Source organism: Pelodiscus sinensis, chromosome 4, assembly GCF_052426305.1.
Source record: "Pelodiscus sinensis isolate ZL-2025 chromosome 4, ASM5242630v1, whole genome shotgun sequence".
In the NCBI taxonomy this organism is placed as follows: domain Eukaryota; kingdom Metazoa; phylum Chordata; order Testudines; family Trionychidae; genus Pelodiscus; species Pelodiscus sinensis.
Genome location: NC_143055.1, coordinates 62,006,828 through 62,031,719, shown reverse-complemented (window position 1 = coordinate 62,031,719; position 24,892 = coordinate 62,006,828). Strand labels below are relative to the sequence as shown.

General features: G+C 44.1%; 1 protein-coding gene across 4 annotated transcripts in view; it reads left to right on the top strand.

Annotated features, from left to right (window-relative positions):
• Positions 1-24,892, top strand: part of TENM3 (teneurin transmembrane protein 3) — a 2,279,325-nt gene that overhangs the window by 1,687,545 nt on the left and 566,888 nt on the right. For 3 of the 4 annotated variants that reach the window (XM_075930245.2, XM_075930244.2, XM_075930247.2), the window contains one exon: positions 4,358-4,474. The exons of the other annotated variant lie outside the window; for it this stretch is intronic. The gene's annotated coding sequence lies outside the window, so the exon portion shown is untranslated. The remainder of the gene's footprint in view (positions 1-4,357; positions 4,475-24,892) is intronic. 4 annotated transcript variants of the gene reach the window in all.

Below are 24,892 nucleotides of genomic sequence, written 5' to 3'. Positions count from 1 at the left end.
GTTCAAATTAGCGCTGTAGTGTAGACATACCCATAGGGACTAACCCATGTGGCATCACCGTTATGGTCTACGTCCATGATGCCCTAAAATAAGGGGTATTATGCAATCCAAAATGAAACTCTGTGGCAACTGGTAACTCTAAATTTCTCTCACTGCAGCTTCCTGTATTATATATTTGAGTGATAAAACTAATTAACTAATTAAAACAAGCCACAAGGACTAGGTAAGGTAAACTTTTTTTTTCTCCTAGGAAGATCCAACATAGCAAGCACCTTGGGAAATTTATTTGCCAAATCACACTTGTCCTGTAAGACAAGTCTTAAAAAATGATGTATTGCTGTGCGAATTATTTAAGTTTCTAACCAGTTGATCCGCTCAGCAATATCGGCATCTTCATATACGTCCTTTTCCCCTTACAACTAGGTCCTGCATCATCATCTTGCACTGCTTACACCTCACGTTTTCCTTTTTAACTAGGGAGCAAATTTATTCGAAGTATTCCCTGTTAGGTCCCCTCTGAATATAAGAACATAAAAATGGCCGTACTGGGTCAGACCAAAGGTCCATCTAGCCCAGAAATCTCTGCCAACAGTGGCTAGCACCAGGTGCCCCAGAGAGGGTGGACCGAAGATAATGATCAAGCGATTTGTCTCCTGCCATCCTTCTCCAGCCTCTGACAAACAGAGGCCAGGGACACCATTTCTATCCCCTTGCTAATAGCCTTTTATGGACCTAATCTCCATGAAATTATCTAGCTTCTCTTTAAACTGCTAGGCTACGTCTACACTGGCCCCTTTTCCGAAAGGGGCAAGTTAATTTCACAGGTCGTAATAGGGAAATCCGCGGGGGATTTAAATATCCCCCGCGGCATTTAAATAAAAACGTCCGCCGCTTTTTTCCAGATTTTAGAAAAGCCGGAAAAGAGCGTCTACACTGGCCCCGATCCTCCGGAAAAAAGCCCTTTTCCGGAGGATCTCTTATTCCTACTTCGAAGTAGGAATAAGAGATCCTCCGGAAAAGGGCTTTTTTCCGGAGGATCGGGGCCAGTGTAGACGCTCTTTTCCGGCTTTTCCAAAAGCTGGAAAAAAGCGGCGGATGTTTTTATTTAAATGCCGCGGGGGATATTTAAATCCCCCGCGGATTTCCCTATTACGACCTGTGAAATTAACATGCCCCTTTCGGAAAGACGTAGCCTTATAGTCCTAGCCTTCACAGCCTAGGAAGCTGTGTGTAATGAATGTCTTCCTTTTTGTCTTTCAAGTGCACTCCACTGTTCCTTTCTATGCTGCCTCTGTCCTTTCCTATATACTGTGTTTCTGACTTGAAAACAATGTTTAACTAACTCGTCTACTGTGCTTGGTCAAAATCCACCACCACGTAAGCACAGGACACAAACAATCCTATCCAGCTTGTCTGTTTGCACACGTTACTTTTTAGTCTGATGAGAAACATGAATTGAAAGTCCAGAACTTTCAAGAAGCAAGAGCTAATAGGCTGAACAGATTAGAGCCATAATGCATTTTTGAGAGAATGTAAGTGTATGTGTAGCAGGTTTGTGATGAAATGTAATGTAACTGTTACATTTTCAATGAGAAATTAAGCGTATTACTGCTTTTAAAAATTAAATCTGGTTTAAATAAAAATCCAATTTATATATATTTTTAAAAATCATTGATTTTTTTTTTTTTAATCTACTGTGAACTGAAGTCCCTTTTGAAAATAGGGCATAAGTGTCAAAGTCACTTAGGCAGTCTTGAAATTTTACTGTCATATGTAAATAAAATGTAACTTCAATGAAGAAATCCTACTCCACTGTGGTTTTTTGCTAACCTGATTAGACTCAGACATTTGCTTAAAATAAATACACAGCTCAATAAGTTCTTAAACATTTATAGCTGTGCTCTGTATTAAAACATAATGTTTTATGTTGATGTAATAAAATGTAATTAGGTACATGTCAAGTTTTGCTTTTGTTATAATTAGTTTAGCATATAATTATTACGTCCAATAGCTATCTGAAATTTACAAGCATTTTGATAATATTCCCAGTTAACCTTCCACCTCTGCTAGATTTATTCCATCAATAGCTATAATAAAATCTTATTAGTCAACTGTATTAAGAAATTGTGTAAATCGTTAAAGTGGTTGAAGCAACATTTTCATGGATTTTGGTCATGTATTGCATTAAATTGGCAGAGAAATATTTTACAGTGGACTTATTTTCCTTGCTTAATTAGAAAACAAATAATCAAGTAGTAATTTTATTTTTCTGAGAGAATCTATATTTATGTGACTCTTAACTTGTGTCACATGAAGGTATTTATTTTTGAACATCACAGTCTTATTGTAAAATTATTTATAATTTGTAAGGCCCTGGCTCTAATGAAAAACATGCAGGGAATTTGGAGTTACAGATTACATTTAGTTCTTTAGTACAGGGTACTAGCAAATAGAAGGACACATCATAATCTTGTTTTACACATGGGATGGGTGTAGAAGAGACCTGATATGTAATTTACACATTAATCTTATGATTTCTCATTAGAGAATGATGTACAGGCAGTCCCCGACTTACGCGGATCCGACTTATGTCGGATCCGCACTTACGAACAGAGTTTTCTCGCCCCGGAAGTCGGGGCGAGAAAGCCCCGTTTGTAAGCTGCTCCGGTGCCCCTGGTCTGCTGGAGACCGTCTCCAGCAGACCAGGGGCACCGGGCGGGTTCCCGCGCTTCTGAGGCTTTGCCAGAGCAAAGCCTCGGAAGCGCGGGAACCGCTGCTGCTGCCACTTGGGTGCCGGTGCCTGTGGTCTGCTGGGGACCGTCCCCAGCAGACCACAGGCACCGGGACCCAAGCGGCAGCAGTGGGCAGGTTCCCGCGCTTCTGAGGCTTTGCCAGAGCAAAGCCTCAGAAGCGCGGGAACCCCCGCTGCTGCCGCATGAGACCCGGTGCCTGTGGTCTGCTGGGGACGGTCCCCAGCAGACCACAGGCACCGGGTCTCATGCGGCAGCAGCGGGGGTTCCCGCGCTTCTGAGGCTTTGCTCTGGCAAAGCCTCAGAGGCGCGGGACCCCCCCGCGGCTGCGGCTTCAGTCAGGGTGCCTGTGGTCTGCTGGGGACCGTCCCCAGCAGACCACAGGCACCCAGACTGGAGCGGCAGCAGCGGCGGTTCCCCGCGCCTCTGAGGCTTTGCTCTGGCAAAGCCTCAGAGGCGCGGGACCCCCCCGTGGCTGCGGCTTCAGTCCAGGTGCCTGTGGTCTGCTGGGGGCCGTCCCCAGCAGACCACAGGCACCCAGACTGAAGCCGCAGCCGTGGCGGGGTCCCTCGCCTCTGAGGCTTTGCCAGTGCAAAGCCTCAGAGGCGCGGCACCCCGCTGCCGCTGCGGCTCTGCTCCCCGTGTCCCTGGTCTGCTGGGGGGGGGGGGGGGCGCAGCTAGTGTGCCCCCCCCTCCCCCGCAGACCAGGCTTTTGTTTTGGACTCTGGGGCAGAGCAGCTGGGGCGCTGCCGATTGGTCCTGCAGCGCCCGTGGGCACTACTGGACCAACCCGGCAGCACCCCAGCTGCTCTGCCCCAGGTCCTGATTCAGCCGCTGCTGGTCAGTTTCAGCAGCGGCTGAATCAGGACGTCTGGGGCAGAGCAGATGGGGTGCTGCTGGGTTGGTCCAGTAGCACCCCAGCTGCTCTGCCCCAGGCGTCCCCAAGTCAGCTTCTGCTGAAACTGACCAGCGCTGACTACAGGAAGCCCGAGGCAGAGTTGCTCTGCCCCCGGCTTCCTGGAATCAGCTGCTGATCAGTTTCAGCAGCAGCTGACTTGGGGACGCCTGGGGTTCTTAAGTTGATTCTCTATGTAAGTCAGAACTGGCGGTCAGTTTCAGCAGTGTCTGAATCTGTTCCGACTTACATACAGATTCAACTTAAGAACAAACCTACAGTCCCTATCTTGTACGTAACCCGGGGACTGCCTGTAATCTGAAATATAAAAATGGCAAAGTACAAGTCATGGCATTTACTATGTAGTCTTCTATCTGGGTCTTATGACTATCTATGCGTGTGAGACACCATATCTTTGTGCTAGCCTAAGGTCCCCTCCATGTACCATCACAGTTTTGATCCTTGACAGTGCAGCTTAATAAGGATCACTCTGCCAAAAATGCTTTGGTGTATCTTTGTCTCTGAAGTTTGTTTTGGGAAGGGTCTTAGAGCCTGCAAAGGATACATGCATGCAAATATTTATAAAAGCTGTTGTGCTAGCTAGGAGAGAGCAAAAGTAGGAAAGTGTTATGTTTAATATCTTAAATAGCAGTAGTAAAAGTCACATTCAACATATTACTGACTTGAAACTTACCTTTTAATTCTTGTGCAGCTCCTGATGTCGAGACCCTCCAGCCTTTGTTCTGAGAGAGGGCTCAGTTTATACTCTGCTGGTGGTTTTGCAGCTCGTATGGAACTCTGCTGCATACTGGAGCTAGCCTATACTCTGGTAAGTACTATTTATGGCTAATTTGTTTTTTTAAAACAATATTGCATGATTTTGCATGATATTAAATACAATCACTTTAACAATGCAGTGTTGTTTTAAAAATATATATAAGAATTTTACCCCTTCCAATAAGGCTGGCTCAGATATGTAGCAGGGTTCTATGCTCAATGGGATGTTACCACTGGATACCGAAATGACATGTGCTGTGGGATTTGTTACATCTGAACTCCCTTTGTAACAGGGTTGGAGCTGAAGACTAAAAAAGGAGTGGAGGGGGAGATATATAAACCTTAGACTGAGGTGATCTCTGTTCCCAGAGTAACAGGGAGGGGCTGGTTTAAAACTAGTAGATGCAGTTGGGGCAATGGAATACAGGCAGTCCCCGACTTACGTGGATCCGACTTATGTCGGATCCCTAGATACGAACGGGGTGAGGCAACTCCCGCACATGCACAGCAGCATTCCCGGGGCTCGCTCACCTGGGTCCTAGGATCCTCCTCCTCCTCGGGCCGGCTCCGACTGGGGTCCCGCAGAGCTGCCGGGCAGAGGAAAAGTGCCTCCCCACGCCCGCTGCCCCCCCCCCATCCCCCTGCCAGCAACAGGCTGCCCCCTCCCCTGAGCAACAGGCTGCCGAACAGCAGACAAAAGCAGCCTCTCTGCCCCTCCTCCCCTCTATACATGCCGGGCTCCCGGAGCACAGCAGCGTCCCTGGGGCTCGCTCACCTGGGTCCTAGAATCCACCTCCTCCTCCTCTTCGGCCGGCTCCTCCGGCCTGCCAGCTCCAACTGGCCTCTGCCTGCAGCAGCTGGCCACAGGGACAGGGATCCCGCAGAGCTGCCGGGCAGAGGAAAAGTGCCTCCCCACGCCCGCTGCCTCCCTCCCCCCGCGGCCTCGCATCCTGCACGCCTCCCCCCTCCCCCCCTGCCAGCAACAGGCTGCCCCCTCCCCTGAGCAACAGGCTGCCGAACAGCAGACAAAAGCAGCCTCTCCGCCCCTCCTCCCCCTATACATGCTGGGCTCCCTGGGCAAACAAAGACTCCACCAAAACAAACAAAGTGCTGGCCTCATTGTGTTAGCAAAAAAATGACCCTCCTCCTAGAACCCTGGGTGGTGTGTGGAAATAAAGCTATTAGCTCAAAGCATGGTGCAGAGCTGTTTGGTATTTGATGAGTTACTCCTTTAGTCCTGAGTTTGTCACAGGGACAGAAATAGATAGGAAATCTTCTGAACAGGGGAACAGACAGCAAAACAAACATTAGAGGGGAGTTAACCTTTCCCTATGCTATCCAAAACTAAAAAAAATGTTTGGCTAGAGTTTCCCCTACAATATGTACCAGTTCCGACTTACATACAAATTCAACTTAAGAACAAACCTACAGTCCCTATCTTGTACGTAACCCGGGGACTGCCTGTACTTGGGCTAATTACCCCCAGGTATTTAGCCCAAACCAGAAGAGACTGGCTATGAAAGAAGCTTTGCCTACTGTTGTAGGGGGCGCGTGTGTAGTGCTGAGGATGAAGGAAAGCGCCACTGAGAGTAGAAGGAAAGGAGACATGATTGAGTACTAGGAGGAGGAACTGGAGAGAAGGAAGGTGCTGGGGAAGTAGCTCAGGGATCTTGGAGCTGTCTTTTTATAGCAGGTTTCGGGGATGTACACAGGCAGCTACTATTATAGGACTCTGAATTGGAACCTGGAGTAGAGGGTGGGCCCAGGTCTTCCTTCACCTCCCACCCAACACCCACATCCCCATTTCCACCTCCCCATTTCGATTCGGGGAAAAGGACTGTAGAGTTTCTCAGTTTTATTGTATGCTGGCCAATGATGAAAAGAGCTCAGTGAACCTTAAACTCAAGCCCTAGGCATGGTGCCTAAAATTGTGGGCTGCTGTGAGCCTCTGAGGCAAGCAAATCTGCCAGGATGTGCAGGACCCACCAAGTTTTCATAGGAGTTGTCACACCTTGTAAATTAAAATAAGTTGCTATTTGTGTAACGCAGAGTGCATCATTCTAATACTGTTTTCATCCTTAAGCCCCAAACTGTTGTACCAATAAAAGCAAGCAGGATCTTATGAGGGGGATAAGGCAAAAAGCCACATTTATTATAAAGATAATAATACAAAAATAAAGAAAAGATAGAAGCAAACAACGTTGTTTAACTACTTAACCCTTATACATATAAACATTCATTCATCCATTCATTCAGGTTCTGTGTATTGTTATAGTTACCAGCCTGGAAGTTGCTTGTGACAGAATACTGGCCAGGTACTCTGTACACAAGTGATGGTAGTGGGGAGCGAAGTCCTGATTAGATGCGCATCTGAAGCTCCTGGTAGGGGGTGGGCCCGGGTAGGCTGGCAGCAGAACCTTGGACTCTGACTCCATAGTCTTTTAGTCCAGTTCTTATAGGAATTTCTTCCTATGCCAGTCTATGGAAATTGCTGCATCATGCTGATGTCTCCAGGGTGGCTGCCAGGTGCTTGTCAGTGATCTCATCGGGTGGACCTCCAGTACTTGGTTTTCTCCACTTGACACCTTTTGGTTGCACTGGCACCTGATGCCTTCTTCAGCCCTTTTTTGCTGTATTCTCAGGCTGGCACCTCTCAGAACCATTCATTCATTGTCCAAGCACTCGCTCATACATTCATACAGTATTTTGTATAATAATAAAAGTTGTAGTTACAAAAGTTTCTGGGTGGTATTGCTTAAAACATTCTCTGAGTGCTGAATAAAGTTACAATGTTTTAAAGAGAACAGGCGTCAATTAAGTAACAATGCCCTTAGTCAATTACAGGGCTTGGCTCCCATAGCAGAGTTAGTGGTTTGACAATGCGTTGTTACAATGTATCTCTGCAATGTCAATTTCAAGCAGCCCCTTGCACAAGCTTGAGCATGCCCTGGAGCACAGAGGGGGGGCTGTTTCTGGCTACATAGAATTATATTCTTAACAGTTCTAAGTTACATGACCTAATACATTATATTTTAAAGGTGCAATAATAATAATAAATCTAAACATTTAACAATCTTAACTAATAATAATAAGAAGAATTAATAAATCTAAACACTTTAAGTTGTGGGGAACAAATTATGGGGAGTCACTTCCATTTGGGGGAATCATTTTCAATACATTAATATGTTATCCCTACCTACTCCCAAACCATTGATAATATATTTTTAGTTTTACATAGACTCACGTGTTCAGGTTTTAAAATTTGAGAGATTTAATGGACAGACAATAACAATGAAATAATAAGCAAGTGAATCCATAATCAAGTGAAAAAGAAGAATGCGAATATTAGAAATGACTATTCAGTACTGATTTTAATAACCGTACTGCCAATAAAGCCCTGATAAATTTTTTTCACACTTTTTATTTTTTGGGGTCACAAGTAAGAGGTAAAATTTTCAAAAGCATCTATTGGGAGCGCATATCATGCTTAGGTGCCAATCCCCTTTTTTAGGTACATAAATACTTTAGAAAATCTTCCCTGAAGTCCTGCTTGAAAATTACTGTTTGTTATAGTGCCTCAGAGTCCCAATCATGGATCCAGGACCACGTTGTGCTAGCATTGTACAAACAACAACAACAATAAAAGCTATCTCTGCCAGAGAAAGTTTATAATCTAAGTATTAAAGGATAAGAGGTTGCATTCAGGCAGAATGAAGGGGACTGGAGTTCAAGGAAAGAGACAGTACTGGTCAGCATGATAGGCTCTGGTCTCAACATTCCAACATTGTAATCTTTTCCAAATTGTTTGTAAGCTTCATGCTCCCCCCCCCCCAAAAAAAGTGTGGGTTTTTTTTAAAGGGGAATCGTCGGATAGTTTTATAGAGGTGTACTTTAGCTTCTTGTATTTATGGGAGAAAGCAGGGAGCGAGGGTTACTTTTTTACAAATGTTAATAAGCAAGTAATGGAGTAGTTAGGGTCTTTAGTCACTTGGATGCTTTGAAATATTTTCTCCATTGACTTCTATTGAGAATTTCAAGCAGCAAAAGTACAAAAAAAATCCCATCTCTCTCTAATTGTTCTGCTGAGGGTTATAGAAAAAGAAGGTCTCAAGGGGCTATGTTCCAGACCATACAGGACTTTCAGGTTTTATAATTGCGAGTGTTAACTGCATTGTAGATACCTTTGAGTATATGGTTTCACATATACTCAAAGGGACAATTAGAAAAGGGACAATTAGACTTTTGGCATGCAGGAAGGTGGTTTGAAATTCAGGAATCAGTAAAACTTTTGATACTGAAGAGAAGTGTGTAGGCTCTTTCCTTCCCATTTTTTGGTTAGGGTAGAACTGATTTCAAATTGATTGAACAAGTATATGATTAAGGGCCATCCGGTTGATATTGTGTACTTGAACTTTCAGAAACCCATTAAAATTCCATCACCAAATGCACGTAAGCAAATTAAACAATCTGCTAAGAGGGAGGGTCCTCTCCTAGACCTGTAATTGGCTAAATATGACAGAAAAGGTAAGAATAAATGGTTGGTTTTCAGAATGGAGATGGCTTCAAATGCAGCATTCTCCCAGGACTAATCAGTGAACAGCAGAGTTTGCCAAGGATCTGTACTGACTCTACTGCTATTCAATATATTTGTAAATTATCTGGAAAAGGAGGTGAACATTAAGGTGTCAAAATTTGTATGCAATATAAAATTACTTAAAATTGCTAAATACGTAGCAGACTGCAAGGAGTAACAATGAGATCTCACAAAAGTGGGTGTCTGGGTGACAATGTCAAATCAAATTCAGTATGAAGTATAAAGTAATGCACATTGGAAAACATAACCCCAATTATACATATAAAATTATGGGGTCCAATTAGCTGTTACCACTCAAGAGAAAGGTCTTTGTGGGTAGCTCTCTAAAAACATCTGCTCAATGTGCAATGGCAGTCAAAAAAGCTAATGTTAGGACCCTTCAGAAAGGGATAGATAATAAATCAGAAGATACTGTAATGCCGCTATGTAAATCCATGGTATGCCCCCACCTTGAATCTATCTACCTCCTCTCAAAAGGATACGTTTAGAATATAAAAACATGAGAGAAGGACAACAAAAGTTAATGGGGCCTGAAACAACTTCCACATGGGGCCGCTGAGTTTAGAAAAGAGTTGATGTAAAGGGGGGAAGAGAATCTGATAAAAGGTTATAAAATTATGAATGTGAGGATAATGATTAGGGAATTATCTATCCTCCTCATAAAACTAGTGGTCTCCTGTCAGCCGACGGTCAGGGCAGTGAGTCCCTTATGACCGGCTGAAGTTCTTTTAAATTGTGCTTGGTTCTGTTACAGCAACTGAAGGAGTCAGGTTAAAGCTTAAACAGTTACTATTTATTGTTACAGGGTAAACTTAGTTGTTAAATGCTACTACTGTTACAGATAACACAGACACTACAAAGGACAGGACAGAAATTACACTAATAAGTTACTTACAGGTACCATGAAACCCTTTGGTTCTCTGAGCTCTTATTAAATGCATGCAAAATAGACACATAGCAGGTATATATTCTCACCCTGCGTTCCAGACTTGGCGTGGCCAGCGTCTTTCTCTCAATCCCTCGGGAAGAAGTAGGGCGAGGTTGGGCGTCCCACAGACCTCGGGAGACAATCAATACCTGCCAGCAGGTATAGATGATTGGAGCTCAAATAGGGTGGGCTGCTGAACCTCTTTTTATACCCCTTGGGTCATGTAGGCTTCTTCCTGGTTTCAAGTGGCCAATTAGGAAAAATGGCTTTGAATGCCAAGTTTCCCACGAAGGGTGCAAAGCATAATTTACACCTGGGAAAATGCAGACAATGGGCACCTCTGGTATGTGATGGGCGAAGATTCCTCTCCTGGGACAGTGCAGGCATGTCAATTACTGGTACTAGCCATCAGGGCGACGGGAGGCCCCGGGTCGTCAGCTAGCCCATTTACTGTCTGGTTTCTGTTTATGGTAGAGTCAGGGACAGGCAGCAAACCTGTGTTCCCAGGGCATCAAAGGCTAACTGCCTTTCTCTTGCTCTCTGGGGGGGGGGGGAAACAAGATGGGGCTCGTGGAAAAACAAGATGGGGTTTTGTGTCTGGCTACATCTCCATAGAAGGTTAATGCTATAGACTACATGCTTTTTCCTCCCTCCTGTCCCCGCCCCATCCCCCAGTAATTTCTTTAGCAGGCTGACGAGCAGCCTGACTCATTCCTGTCTTGCGACGGTTTCGGGAGCTACCTCTGCTGTGTCTCTGCATTTGAAGTGTATTGGGCTGTCTTCCAGACCAGCTCCTAGCTCATTTCCAGCTCACACTGGATCTGGGAGCTCAGACTCCCCCCTTCAGACGGTAACAGGCAACCAGTCCATGAGGGGAGCTGGTTTTTAAACTGGCTCTCCTTGTGGACCAGCTTCCATCTCGAACCCCATGCTGCTGCCTCTATTACAGAGGTAGCAGCACGGAGTGACAGGGCCCCTCGGGAATGAGGCCGGAGCGTACTGGCTGCTGGCCCTGCCACTGGGGACTATAGTCAAGTAACAGATAAGAATTCATGAGGTTAATCGACTATTTAAATATCCGATATTTAACATCCCTACTCGAAATGAAATTAATAGGCAATCCATTTAAAACAAACACAAGGACAAACTTCATATCAGGCACAGTCCACCTGTGAAACTTGTTGCCATGAATTGTGTTGAAGGCCTGTCAAGGCTGTTCTCCACTCTGGCATGATGAATGCGGGAGTTGGGGCTCCTCAGGAGCACTCCAAAACCTTGCCTGTATAGGCTCTGGAACAGAAACTTCCCTCCAAAATCCTAATACCCAGATTTTGGGGAATCCGGTGCCACCATCAAGTGCTTTTGAACCCATGAACAGGGGTGGTCACTTGAAACTAACCTCAGGAGTACCTGAAGCTCTTTTTCCCCATAAGAGCTTGAAAAAGAAATGAGAAAAAACAAGCTGCAGTCTGTGGTAGTTAACCCCTCAGTCAGGCCTGCAGAAACAGACAGACCTCCCAGGTCACAAAAATCAACCAATACCGGTTAATTAGAAAAAAGAAACAATCATTTATTATCAAAATAAAACTACAGTTGGAAGCATAGTAAAGTGGCTGGATGGAAAGAGCCACCAATTGATATAGATACTCAGGGGAAGTCCCTGGGCTAAAAGCCTTAGTTACAAAATTAAAAAACACAATTAACAGCTCAGACATTATTTGCAAATCCCCAAACAAGGAAAACAATAAATCCTGATGGACTAGCTAAACTTTTCCTTACTTACATATTATAAGAAGTTTGTTATTGGAGAGAGAAGTGTCTCCCATCTCCCTCAGTACTTGGAAGAAACTGCTCTGCCTCTCAAATGGAGAGAGAGGAAAAAACCCTGTCTTCCAGTTTGAAATTCCTACCTGTATTGTTGGCTGACCACCTGATACATGGCTAGATACAGGCGACATTAATTAACCCCTTTGTCTCTGGGTGCTGATCAGCACTCCTGATTATGACAAGGCCAGAGTTAGAAAAAGAGAGTCAGATAAGTTAATGGAGGATAGGTCCATCAGTGGCCATTAACCATAGTGGTCAGGGAAGCAATCCCTTCATATGTCCCTGAACTTCTAACCACCAGAAGCTAAGACTGGAAGATGGGATGGATCAAGTGATAAGTATGCTGTTCTGTTCAATCCTCCTGAAGTATCTGGCAGTGGTTACTGCCAGAAGACAAGATAACGTGCTAGCTGAACCATTGGTCTGACTCAGTATGGATAACTACATTTTTTTTTTTTAATCCAGATATGGAAAGCTAAGTTTTTCAAACTGCTTATTGAAAAATATATCTAACAGCCTTGCTTTTGACTTGTTTGAAATTCTATTTATTTAGACTGGGGTGGGACCCTGAGGTTAGATGCAGCCCCTGCTTGCCTGGATCCAGTGCCCAAGCACTGTGGGCTCTCCCTCATTATTGGGGAGCCCACATTGGCACTCCAGCCCCCTCTCTCCCCCTCCATCATCCCCACATGGGTCTGGAGCACACAAAATCTACTAGCCTGGCCCCCTGGTGTGCAAAGGGAATGTGGGGAGTGTCTTTCTCCTTAGTTGGGTGCCATGATATTGAGGGCTTGATTTTACATTTTTGCTTCTTGCCTGTGTATGGCTCCCAGCTGATTTTTTTTTTCTGTGGGTCAGCAGCCCCCAAACCAGAAAAGGTTCCCCATTCCCGATTTAGACCTTGATTTAACCATATGCAGTCAAACGCATACCTTCTATAATGCAAGTTACTGAAATGACAGTAGGGATGCAAAGGACCCAAAGTATTGAGATGCTATACAGCAAAAGCTTCTCCAAATATTAGTCATTTTGTTTTTCTTTTAAAATGGAGTTGAGCTGAGCCATTTTTTAATCTCTTCAGGTTGGCATGATAGATACTCCTATAAAATAGGTTTTTAAAGGGGTTTTTATTAATTTTTCAGTGTTTTACCAAATTAAATGACTGTCACAGTTGGAAATAAACAGTTTTAGAGGCTCAAAATTGAGAATGACTAATTAGAGATATATCCACTTTCAAACTGATTCCATGGCTGCTGAGCCATTGAGACTACACAGACCATTTAGGCTATGTACTCAGAGTTTACTCTGAAATTCAGAGATGATACAATGAACAGTCACCGAAGACTGCTGTCCTTTTTAGATTGTCACCACTGTGATTAAAAAAGCAAAGGAGCGGAGTCTCAGTGCCCAGCTCAGCTGACTTGGGTTTGCCTGGTCTTAAGCTGCAGGTCTCTTGAGTGTCTCAGAGCCCGGGCGTCAGCCTGAGCCCATCTACATCTACACTGCAACTTTTTAGATCAAGGGCCGGAAAAACATAGCCCATGGGCTATGCTGCAGGATGTAAGTCCCTCTCTTTTTGGAGGGGAAAAACCTTGAGATGGGAGGGACAGAGCAGGACTGAGGAACCTTTAATATTAGAAAGCTCATGCAGGAGAAGTAGGGGGGACAACAGGGAACAAGATAAGGAAAGGCAAAAGAAAGTTGCGAGGAAAAACAGTCGGGTACTTGGTGCATTCTGTTAACATTTTGTCACAGCCAGGCATTGCACCAGGGTGGATGCAAAGTAAGAAAGAGATCAAGTGACCCATCTGGGGAAGATGTGAAGAAAATAGGAGAGGAAAGCAAAAGAGATTAGAGAGTCCAGCAGCAATCGAGAAAGAAATGAAGTAAATTCAATGGAAAGAAAGTGAAATGAGGAGATACATGAATGAAGTGGGTAGAAAATAAGTGGGAAGAGAAGTAAACAACCGAAAGGATGAAACAGAGCAAATGGTATGCAGTCAATACAATCACCAAAAGGCGCATGGTCTTGGATTGATAAGGAAAGGAAGTAAACATAGAAGTAAAGCAAGAAAATGGAACTTAACAGTTAGTATTTTATTTCTTTATTCATGTTCACATATTTTTTGTAGTTTTCCCTGGGGAAGGGAGAGGGAAAAGACTAGCATGTGTGGTGGGTATGTGGTGTGCTGCTGGTCTATCCATTTCCTTCCTGAATTTGAGCTCTGAGTTAATAATGATTATATAGTAGTTCCTTTCTACATGCCCCAGCAATAGTTATGCAGCTTTTATACATTCCTGAGACAGATTGACATTTGTATCTCTAAAATTCTAAGGACAGAGATACTTCTATGATTTTTGTTTAAGGGAGAATTAAATATGGAGCCAAGAGACCAAGGATATGATTTCTGCCAAGGGAATAACACATTGCTGAGCTGTGGTTAAAAATCATTTATTTTTGGCTGATATTTCTTATTACATTTTATTTAAGAGTGCAACACTCACAACTTTGAAAAATATTTGGTGTCTTTCAGATGAGAGTGTGTACTTCAGGATCAGATAACTAAAACAAATTTTTTAAAAGCTGCTGAGTACAAACTCTTTAAGATCAAGTCTTGAATTAAGTTTAATTTCAGACTGCTTTTGCAGACCCCTCTTTACATATTCCCTTGGTGGTCTTTCAAAAGCCAGGTGTCTGGGATTGTCTCCAGCCTACTCTAAAAACACCCCAGGCCTTGGATTAATACATGAGAGCTGCCTTTTATTTAAGTATTCCCATTTACATAAAGCCTGCTCATTTAAACTCACTTGGAATATATAGCCAAGCTGAACAGAAACCTTAGTAGGTCAGTAGTGCAAGTTCTTGGTTTTTTTCCGCTGAATGAAATTTAAAAGGTCACTTTTCTCACAGCAGGATTTTGATATTATTGTGAAAATATTTCTGGACCTCTGATTTACACATACATGCATTAATATTTATATTTTAATTTAATATTTACTACATAAAATATTGAAGAAAAAATCAGAATGCTTTACAGCACGTGTGTAAAAATAATATCATAAATCAATCTTATGTGCATAAGTGGCATGATAACATTGTCCAAATATCAAAATAATTTCCTTAGTACACAGATATTTCAGAGGGGTAGCTGTGTTAGTCCGTAACTGGATAAACGTAAACAACAAACCGTCTTGCAGCACCTTGCAGACTAACAAAACATGTAAATATTATGAGCATTTGTGGGCACAACCCACTTCTTAAGAGGTTGGTCCAGTTTTCGAATAAATAGCACAGAGAGGGGATGGAGGAGGGAAGAGTAGGGGGGGAAAAAAGGGGAAAAATTGTCAGAGTAATTCTGCTAAATGAAGCTGATAAGAATACTTAGTACCCACTTTAAGTACTGTTTGTTTGTTTGTGGCCATCCAGCCATAGTCTTTTTTTAGACTTCTGTTGTAGGAATCAAACTTGTAAATGAAATTTAAGTTCTGTAGTTTCCCCGTCAAACTGGCTTTTGAAATTGGTTTGAGATAATATGGTGACTTAGAGGTCCATTAATGAGTTCTTCTGCATATAGTCTGTCAATTTATTTCTGATAAACATGCCAAATGCAATGTTTCCACTGAGCTATCTGTGTTCTAAATGTAAGCCTGAATTGTGTGTGAAATTATTGATATGCCAAGAAGCAACATTTCTTAGGTTATCACTACATTTAGGTATTTGTTGAATTGTAGATTTTTTTTTTTTCATTGAGTAATCTTATTGGCTTATTCAATAAATCCTTGGCCTTGCCTTTTTGGAGCTGAACTGTAAGTCCTTCTCGATGTTGATAACAAAGTGGGTTAGATGGTCTCAGTTCAGCTTTATGTGCAGAAATCCACTTCAGAAAACAACAAAACTTTTGACAAGTAGACTGCATTATTAGTGATCTTTTGAAAAGAGAGGTTTCTATAGTCTCAGTTGCCTCTATAGCACTTGAACAGTGAATAAACAAAATATGTGCTTTCAGTGAAGTAAGACTAAAATAACAAAGTAGCTGTAATTGTAAATTTTAGATTCGTAAAAGTGTTGCTATGGTGATTTGATTTCTCATTCCACTTTGCTTTGAATGAAACACTAACTATGAAGGTATTTTAATTGTGCAGTATTTCTTTTTCATGTTCCCATTGTTTGCTTTTTCTACATGAGAATGTCTCTAAAGCCAATTTTTTAAAGGACTTTACAATCTGATACCAAGGTTATATTTTAATCTAGAAACAGTGGTGTTAATATTTATATATTTACTTCTATTTTTGGTAGCCTAATGAACATAATATGCTTATAGTATTTTTTATAAAATTGTATATTGACTTTAAAGTATATCTTCATTGAAAAATTTCCTTTAAAGGAATTAACAGAAAATTAACAATCTTTTAGCAAAATGTACACATGAATAGCGCAATTGATGCAGGGTGTTACATCAAATAAGGCTTTTTTTCTCTTAAAAATCTTGTGAAATTTGTTGAACCTTTCAAATTACCTTTTCATTTGACTTTTTTAAATATTTTGTAGTTTTGACATGTATATTTTTCAAAATATGAACTTTCCATACTCGATATTTCAGAATTCCTAATTACATTTGCATGTGGAGTGTGTTAACTAAAATCTCCTACTGTGCTTCATTGATCCCAAAGTGACAGTCTTCCTTCCTTTTTTTTTTTTTTTTATTTGGGAGGGAGATGCTCTTAAAGTGAGAAATGGAAATCCTTTTCAGAATTTGAAGATTATTTTTTTAAAGTGTATCTTAGATTTTATAGTTGTATTACAAAGATTCATATACATTATGAATTATTTTTATGCAACGTATTTCAATAGTAACCTGATGTGCGATCCATTATTTATTTGCACAAGTAACTAGTTTTCACTGTAAATATGAAACACACAACTAACAAAGATATACTTAATGCTAGCCAAAAAGGAGAATAATTTTCAGTTCTTAAATCCAAGCACAAAACCTACATGACAAGGACAGGAAACTTTCAGATGAGCAAAAAGCTTGCCACTTGCAAAAGGTTGAGATAGGAAGAAAGAATAAAAATTAAAAAATCAGTTCTAAAAAGAGACACACAGGTGGATCAAATGTTTATGGGAACAAGATGGAAATTTCAAGATCCTTCACACTTGCTCAGTTAATGGCAATATGTCAAATTTTAATCTGAGCAATTACCTGGGTAGCAAATTCAGGAGTGTTTTTGTAGGCTGGAAGTTAGATAACAAGACGACGATTAAAATAAAGATGAAATATTAACCACTGTATAAATTGTGAATTATTTTAGAAATATGTACTATGTGAAAACTTTATGACCTAGTAATGGTATTGATGTGATGCACAATAAAAAGGAGATTGAGGATTGTAAAAAGGATAAAAAATTTTGAAATTCTCCTTTTGAGATAGGTTCACTGATCCATCTAATGATGGTGGTTTCAGTTACTATGGTGTACAGTGGCAAACTACAGCAGTCTATTAGGAGAATTCTTTGGCAGGGACTGACTACCTTCTGATGGAATTCAATAGATCTCCTTTCTGTTTGTACCAGATATGGGATGGTCAACCTGTATCACTCTGGTCTGGCAACATCTATGGACCGGTAGGGGCGAGAGTAGGAGCCAGCTGGTGAACGCAGGGCTCGGTAGCCCTGGCTGGGCCAGAAGTGGCTGGGCCAAGTAGCACCTAGGGAGTCCCAGCCCAGCTGAGGAACCCCCCAGCACCAGCAGGGCCAGGTGGCCAGGGAGTCCCAGCCAGGGAATCGCTGGTAGCAGCAGGCAGGAATGGCCAGGTGGCCCCAGCCAGAGAAAACCCGGTCGCAGAGGGGCCAGGCAGCAGCAGGGGAGACTTGGTCAGGGAATCCCCAGCAGCAATGGGGTTAATGGCTTCTGAGATGGGTTGGTGGGCAGTTAGGTGGCCCGGGAACGGAACCCTGGTGGCAGCAGGCTGGCAGCAGCCATGCTGTCCTGTCCGGAACCTGGGGAACTCTGGTGGCAGTGAGCAGCAGCAGAGTGGGAGCCCCAGCCTTGGGAGCCCGGGAGTGGGTCAGCCAGCAGGGGAGCATTGACCTTCCCTGGTCTGGCAAACTCGCTGGTTCAGGATCTCTCAGGTCCAACCAGGCCAGATCAGGGAGATCCGAACTGTAGTGACAGTTGTTTCCATATTGGAAATGACTCTTGTGCTCTCTTCTATGCAGGGCTCTGGGCAAATGGCCTGTATGGAAACCTTCTCTTCCCCCCACCTCCTTAACATTTTTTACAGGCAAGGGGGCCTTAATCCATATCCATCAACCTGCAGACTTCTTTATTTCCTGTGATGAAGAATCAGCAGAGCTCCTCTTTCCAAGTGCAATTAATTCCTGCCCCCAACCAAGGGAACCTTACCAGTCCCCAGACCTCTAGAGCAGGGTCATGCAGATTACAGCACATGGTACATCTGGTGCCCAGTGTATCGCTCCCCCCACCCTCCGCATGCCTCACTGCTTCCTGCCCAGGAAGCATTCACATGCCTGATTCTCCCCTTGCCCCACAAAGATTGATTACCCCAACTCACAAATTGTAGCACCCCTCTAGTAGGTGTCTATTTCCAAACTCCTTTTGTCTAATGGAGTTGTGATGTGATTGACATATCCATACTTAGGTTAACTCAGGGGTGGGTAATTATTTTTTATGGGGGCCTACTCCGAGAATTTGGTAAGTGGCCAAGGGCCACACACTTCTCTGATATTAATGGAGGAAGTGCAGGGTCTTGGATGGAGATTGGGTGTAGAAGGGAGCTTGGGATGGGATTGGAGTGCAGGGGCGGCAGGGTCTGGAAGGGGATATGAGTATAGGTGTAGGGGAGGTTTCTGACCTGGAGGGATTAAGGAGAAGCAGAAAGTTGGAGAGGGGTTGGAGTGCTAGCTGCAGGCTGTGGCCAGGAGGCATTTAATTAGATATCTCCAGGCCAGCAGCCGAGCAGAACCTCAAGAAGGCTCCCGGCTTCCATGCTCTCACATGCAGCTCAGAGTGGTTGGCTGTGGGGCCATGGGCTTTGCACATTGTGAGCCACTGATGGGAGGTAGTGGGCCTCTCTCCCTGTCTGCTAAGAGATTGTACTGGGGCCAGAGGCAGCACATAAAGGGTGCCTCTACCCCAAAGGTGTGGCATGCTGAGAGCACATGGCACCTCCAACCAACCACTTTGAGTGGCGTGAAGGGGAAGGGAGGGAAGGAAGCCTGCTCAATGCTCCCACTGGGATATGGGATGGTGGCAGCTGGCCAGATCAAGCGATTTGGCTGGCTGGATGAAGTCCATGGACTCTGTTTTTTCCCATCCCTGTGATAGCTGATAGTGGCTGAGTTCACACCATCTAGACAATGAGGTCTGTGAGTGATCTAGACATTTGTGCCTGGCTCTCTGTGAAAACAAGTGGCTCAGAAGACAATAGGTTTTTTTGGGAGCAGCCTGTAACTTGGAGGGCCCCTTGGTCAGTCAACCCCAAATTTGGATCAGTAGTGACCGCATTCCCCAGGAGGCAGATTTTCAAGCAATTCATATTTTAGAGCACTTAAGTTGAGTTTTAAAGCTCATAAAATGGGTGAAGTTGGTGGAAACCCTTTGCTGTTTTTCTGAAATTTGCCAGTCCTAGTGGGATGGTAGAGTTGTGGGTCCCTAGGTCCTGGTACTGAAAAAAGGTGAACCCCAAGGCTGAAGAGCTGAAAAAGGCAGGGAGGACCCTGATGTATGTGTGTGTGGGGGGGGGGGGGGCGGAGGGAGAGGGGGAGACAGGTTCCATAGCAAGGACCTGCACCATACACATCCATTGCTGGGAGAGGGGAGAAGAGGCACTGGGGACGGACGGACATCAGAGGTGGGAACGGGGCCCCAGTTTTTCCTATGGACAAGATGGCTCCTCAGCAACAGCAAAACAGCATGTAGGTAGACTAAAATGCTTGGGGATTTTGCACTCTTCTTTCCACCCTCAGTGCTAAAATAACTAGAAAAACATTGAGGCTTTGATTTTCAGTAGTAGAACTGATCTCAGCATAGAGTCTAAGGTGGAAGTCTGTGTGACTGCCCTATCGTGGAGCTATGGGGGGCCATTTTGGCTTTTGGCACACTTTGGGGGTAACTTTGTGACCTCCCTTAACACATGGATGGCTTCAGTGTCATCTGTGGGTATTGTGCAGCTCTGGAGAGGCAGGACACAGGAATGAAGCATGCTCCTGCACCAGGCGCTCATGTGAGGGATAGTGTAGAGCCAGCTGTGCTGGGGAGGTTCCATGTACTTGGGTATCTGCAGAAGGGGGAAATTACAGCAGACTTGTGGCTAGAGGTGGCAACTTTATGTTCCCATCCCCCTTCCACTCTGCCGCAGTCCCTGCCCTTACTTCACTGCTTCCCCCCAGTCCTGAGCCCTGCCATGCTGGGCCCCTGGGTAAGTTGGTGGTCATGGTTCTATTCTCCCTGAAGGGGCAGGGCCTCGGGCAGAATGGGTGGGACTGGGAGTAGCTAGCCCTCCGTGCCACTCAGACTGCCACGTGCCCCCACCCCCTGCCCTCAGTGATGCCTAGAGCACACTGTGTGGTCTTGTGGCAGTGATTTAAAGGACCCAGTGGCTGGGACCCCAGAATCCTTCTGGGTTACCAGTGCACAGAGCAGTTGTCCCCTCCCCCCTGTTTTCCTGCTTTGCTCTTATCACCACCTTCCCCACCTCTTCATGGCCATGCTCTGCCCCTTCTGCTCCAACAGCTCTTGCATGATGCTAAATAGCTAATCAGTGATGGATGGGAGGCACTGAGGGGGGTGGGAATGAGCCGATACATAGAGCTGCCAATAGATGCTGAGCACCCACTCTTTGTTTTTTGTTTGTTTTTTTTCCCAGAGGGTGCTCCAGCTCCCAAGCGCACACAAGCATTCAGAGTCCATGCTTGTGGACCCTTTGTGATACCATAGTTGGCTAAGGTCTCTCATAGCTGTTAAGGGTACTGAGGGTCCTTATGTTATGAACTCTTCAGATTCCAGGCTGGGCTTGGCTAGAAAATCTGTGGTGAGAGAAAGTGGGCTGCAGAACCAGTGGGGGACTCACATGGTGAAGAGTCACCTTAGCATTTGTTCTTCCTTGTCCTCATGCTATTAGGTGGAGATGTCATGGGCATATACCTTCTGTATGTGTATCAGCCTTTTCCATATGCAAAATAGATCATCTCCTCTGTTGACAACGCTTTTCAACAACTGAACTGATGCTAAACACAGTTGAATTGCAAGGGTAGTGAAGGAAAACTGTTTCCAGTGACATTTAACAAACCAGAGGAAATGGCAGCATAACTAAGAGAAAGTAGCAGAAAAGACTCAAGGCAGAACTCTGAATAACTTCTCCCTTTGAAATCATTTTACGATAAACTCTTAGGCTATGTCTACATTGGTGAGATCTTGCGCAAAAGCATCTGCTTTTGCGCAAAAACTTTCTGCCTGTCTACACTGGCCGCGAGTTCTTGCGAAAGTACACTGATGTTCTAACATATGAAATCAGTGCTCCTTGCACAAGAGCTATGATGCTCCCGCTCAGGAATAAGCCTTCTTGCACAAGAGGCCAGTGTAGACAGGCAACATTAATTTCTTGCACAAGAAAGCCCTATGGTTAAAATGGCCATCAGAGATTTCTTGCGCAAGGGAGCATCTACACTGGCATGGATGCTCTTGCGCAAAAGCACATGCCAGTGTAGATGCTCTCTTCTGGAAGAGTTTTTGCATGAGAACTCTTCCACAAAAGAGTTCTTGTGCAAGATCATGCCAGTGTAGACGTAGCCTTACTGCAAATAAAGAATTGTTAGATATGAGTCAAAAAATTAGAAAAAGTTCCTAAATAGAAAAAACCCTAAAACTAGACCATGATCATGTCCTGTGAGTCACTGTCTAAAACTATCAAAATTAAGTGGATGATGAATAATGGGTTTTGAAAATAAAGTTACAGAGTCCTGCAGTCAGAGGTGAATGACCTTCAAATATCAGTTGGATAAAGACAAGCAGGATGCTTCTAAAGAAAAGGCTTAAGGGTTTGGAAAACATAATTCAGACACTAGCTAAGTGAGGAAATTAGTTAGAAATGTGCTTGCATACTGGTTTGTATTTTCAAAGGTATTTAGAGGCGTAAATTGAAATTAATGGGATTTTCAAAAGTGTTTAGGCACCTTAGTCCTAAGTGTGGACTTCTGTGGCCAGATTCTACCCTTGATTACTTGCATATAACTCCACTGATTTCAGTGTTAATCATAAAGCAGTGTTTAAATGAGCTTCACTAAAGTAGAATTTAAAACCTAACATTTACATTATGGAGGTTATACCTGCATAATACTGTTGGCATAACCATTGTAGTTTAGATACAGCCTTTACTGAGAGGCCTTTTTTTGTGAGTGCAGGAAACACCTCCTTGAACAGTAGCTATGATGATGGAAGCATTCTTTCATAGCTGAGTTTACGCTGGAAGTCAGGATTACTGCCATGGGTTTTTTCACTCTCTTGACCAATGTAGCTGTGCTAACTGAACTTTTAAGTCTAGACCAAGCCTTATACAGTAAAACTCCATTGGTCCAGCATCCAGTGCTCCGGCACTCCTGATGGTCCGGCACCATTGGGAACCCGGAAGTGCTCCGGCAGCTGGACAATTGGAACTGCTCTGCGCCCGGCTTCCCCGATTCATCTGCTGCTGAAACTAACCAGCAGCTGAAACGGGGAAGCTGGGAGCAGAGCAGCTGGGGTGCTGCCGGGTTGGTCCAATAGCGCAGCCCCGAGGAGCGGCACTACGGGACCAACCCAGCAGCACCCCAACTGCTCTGCCCCAGACGTCCCCGGTTCAACCGCTGCTGAAACTGACCAGCAGCGGCTGAATCGGGGATGCCTGGGGCAGAGCCGGACTATCGGGGGGGGGGGAGGGAGGGCTATGAGAGGTCTGGCATGGCAGCCCCCCTCCCCATCCCAGACCCCTCATAGCCCCCCCTTCTGATAGTCCATCATATCTGATAATGCGGCACCCCCTGAGTCCTAAAGGTGCCAGATTATTGGAAATTTACTGTACTCAGAAGCAAACTGAAGGTGTTACTAATTGCTAAATGGCCAGCTATAAGCAGAAGCAGCTTTGGAAGACAGCCTGAGAGAATAGTATTAGGCAATCATTTGGTCAGCATAACTTTTGAAGGGAGGAGAAAAGTTGAAAAGGAAGAAGAAAGTGGGTAGTAATAACTGAACTCTAGGTATTTAGGGGTCTCAATAGTAAGCCTGTCTTGAATCGCTGGGTCAAAAGGGGCAGTTAACTTTTGCCACATTGGCATACCTGATTCTATTCTATTAAACATGCAAGTAGTTCATAAATAAAATATATTTTACATAGGTTTATGAAATGAATGTGATCTTGTATATCATCATGACCCATTTCATACATTGCACCCTACACTTGTATTATAACACATACATTGAGACAGCACAGTTCATAAAATGTAAGAAACAAGGACACCCTTTTGGATCTTCTGGTTAAAATACAGGGGTCAGGATATCTGGATTCTAGTCCCAACTCCACTAGAGAATTCCTGTGTCTCGCTGAATCACTCTGCTTTTATCCATCTGAAGTTGTGTTGTAATTATATAATTTAAAGTTTTACTTTGTAATACAAAAATTACATAGCAGTTATCCAACTAATTTGGACTACATAATGAGGAAATATCCAGCCAAATGAGTGACCATGCCAGGAAGGAGTTTAGTGATCTGGCCTGTAGACAGCAGCTGAAGAAGTCCCACCCATAACATCTGCCAGTAGTATCAAGGATGGAGTGTAGGCCTACAATACAGAAGGAATTAAAGGGAAGGCATCTGGCTTCAGTGTTGGTTGGCCCTTAGAACAGGGTTCTTGGATTTGAGATAGAAAAGACTTATGGGGTGAGCAGAACTGAACATGCAGTCCTAGAAGCAATAAAGAGAGAGGAAAAAGCTTGAAAAATAGGAGCAGATTCAGAAAAGATTTAGAAGATTGAAAAACATATCTTTGATTAAGAGATAGCAGGTTTAAATAAAACAAAAGGAAGAACTACTTCACCCAGGCTATGTCTAGACTGCAAGCCTCTTTCGAAAAAGAGCGTCTAGATTGCAAGCAGTACTTTCGAAAAAGCAAGCTGCTTTTTCGAAAAAGCAGCGAGTGAGTCTGGATGCTCTCTTTCTAAAAAGCCCTGTTGGCATTCAAGAACGCCTTTTTTCGAAAGAGCACTTTCGAAAAGAGGCGTTCTTCATCGTGAAATGAGGTTTACCACCATCGAAAGAAAAGCCGCATTCTTTCGATTTAATTGAACGCAGCTGCAGTATAGACGCAGGTGAAGTTTTTTTGAAAAAAGGCTACTTTTTTTCGAAAAAACCCCTGAGTCTGAACACAGCCCCACTGTACAGTCAACCTGTGGAACTCCTTCCCAGAGGATGTTGGGAAGTCAAAGCTATTATCGGGTTCAAGGAAGAATTAGTTAAATTCTTGGAAGTTAGGTCCATCAGTGGCTATTAACTAGGATGGGCAGCAATGGTGTTTGTCAGAAGCTGATGATAGGCAATAGGGAATGGCTCACTTGATACTTCCCTGTGGGCCACTTGGCATTGGCCACTGTTGGAAGATAGACTACTGCACTAGGTTGACTTTTGAGCTGACCCAGTATACCAGTTCTTATGACAAGGAGTTTAGGCTAGTTGATCAAGAAGGTGGTTAAGAGCTGTTTAGAACCTGAAAAATTCAAACTGGAAGTACAGTAAAATTCCATTAGTCCGGCATCCAATGCTGAAACTGACCAGCAGCTGAATCAGAGAAGCTGGGAACAGAGCAGCTGGGGTGCCGCCGGGTTGATCTCGTAGCGCTGCCCCTCGGGGCTGCGGGACCAACCCGGCAGCACCCCAGCTGCTCTTGGGGACGCCTGGGGCAGAGCAGCTGGAGTGCTGCCGGGTTGGTCCCACAGTGCCAAAGGATGGCGCTGCGGGACCAACCCGGCAGGACCCCAGCTGCTCTGCCCCGGGTTTCCTGGAATCAGCCGCTGATCTGTTTCAGCAGCGGCTGAATCGGGGACCCCTGGGGCAGAGCAGCTGGGGTCCTGC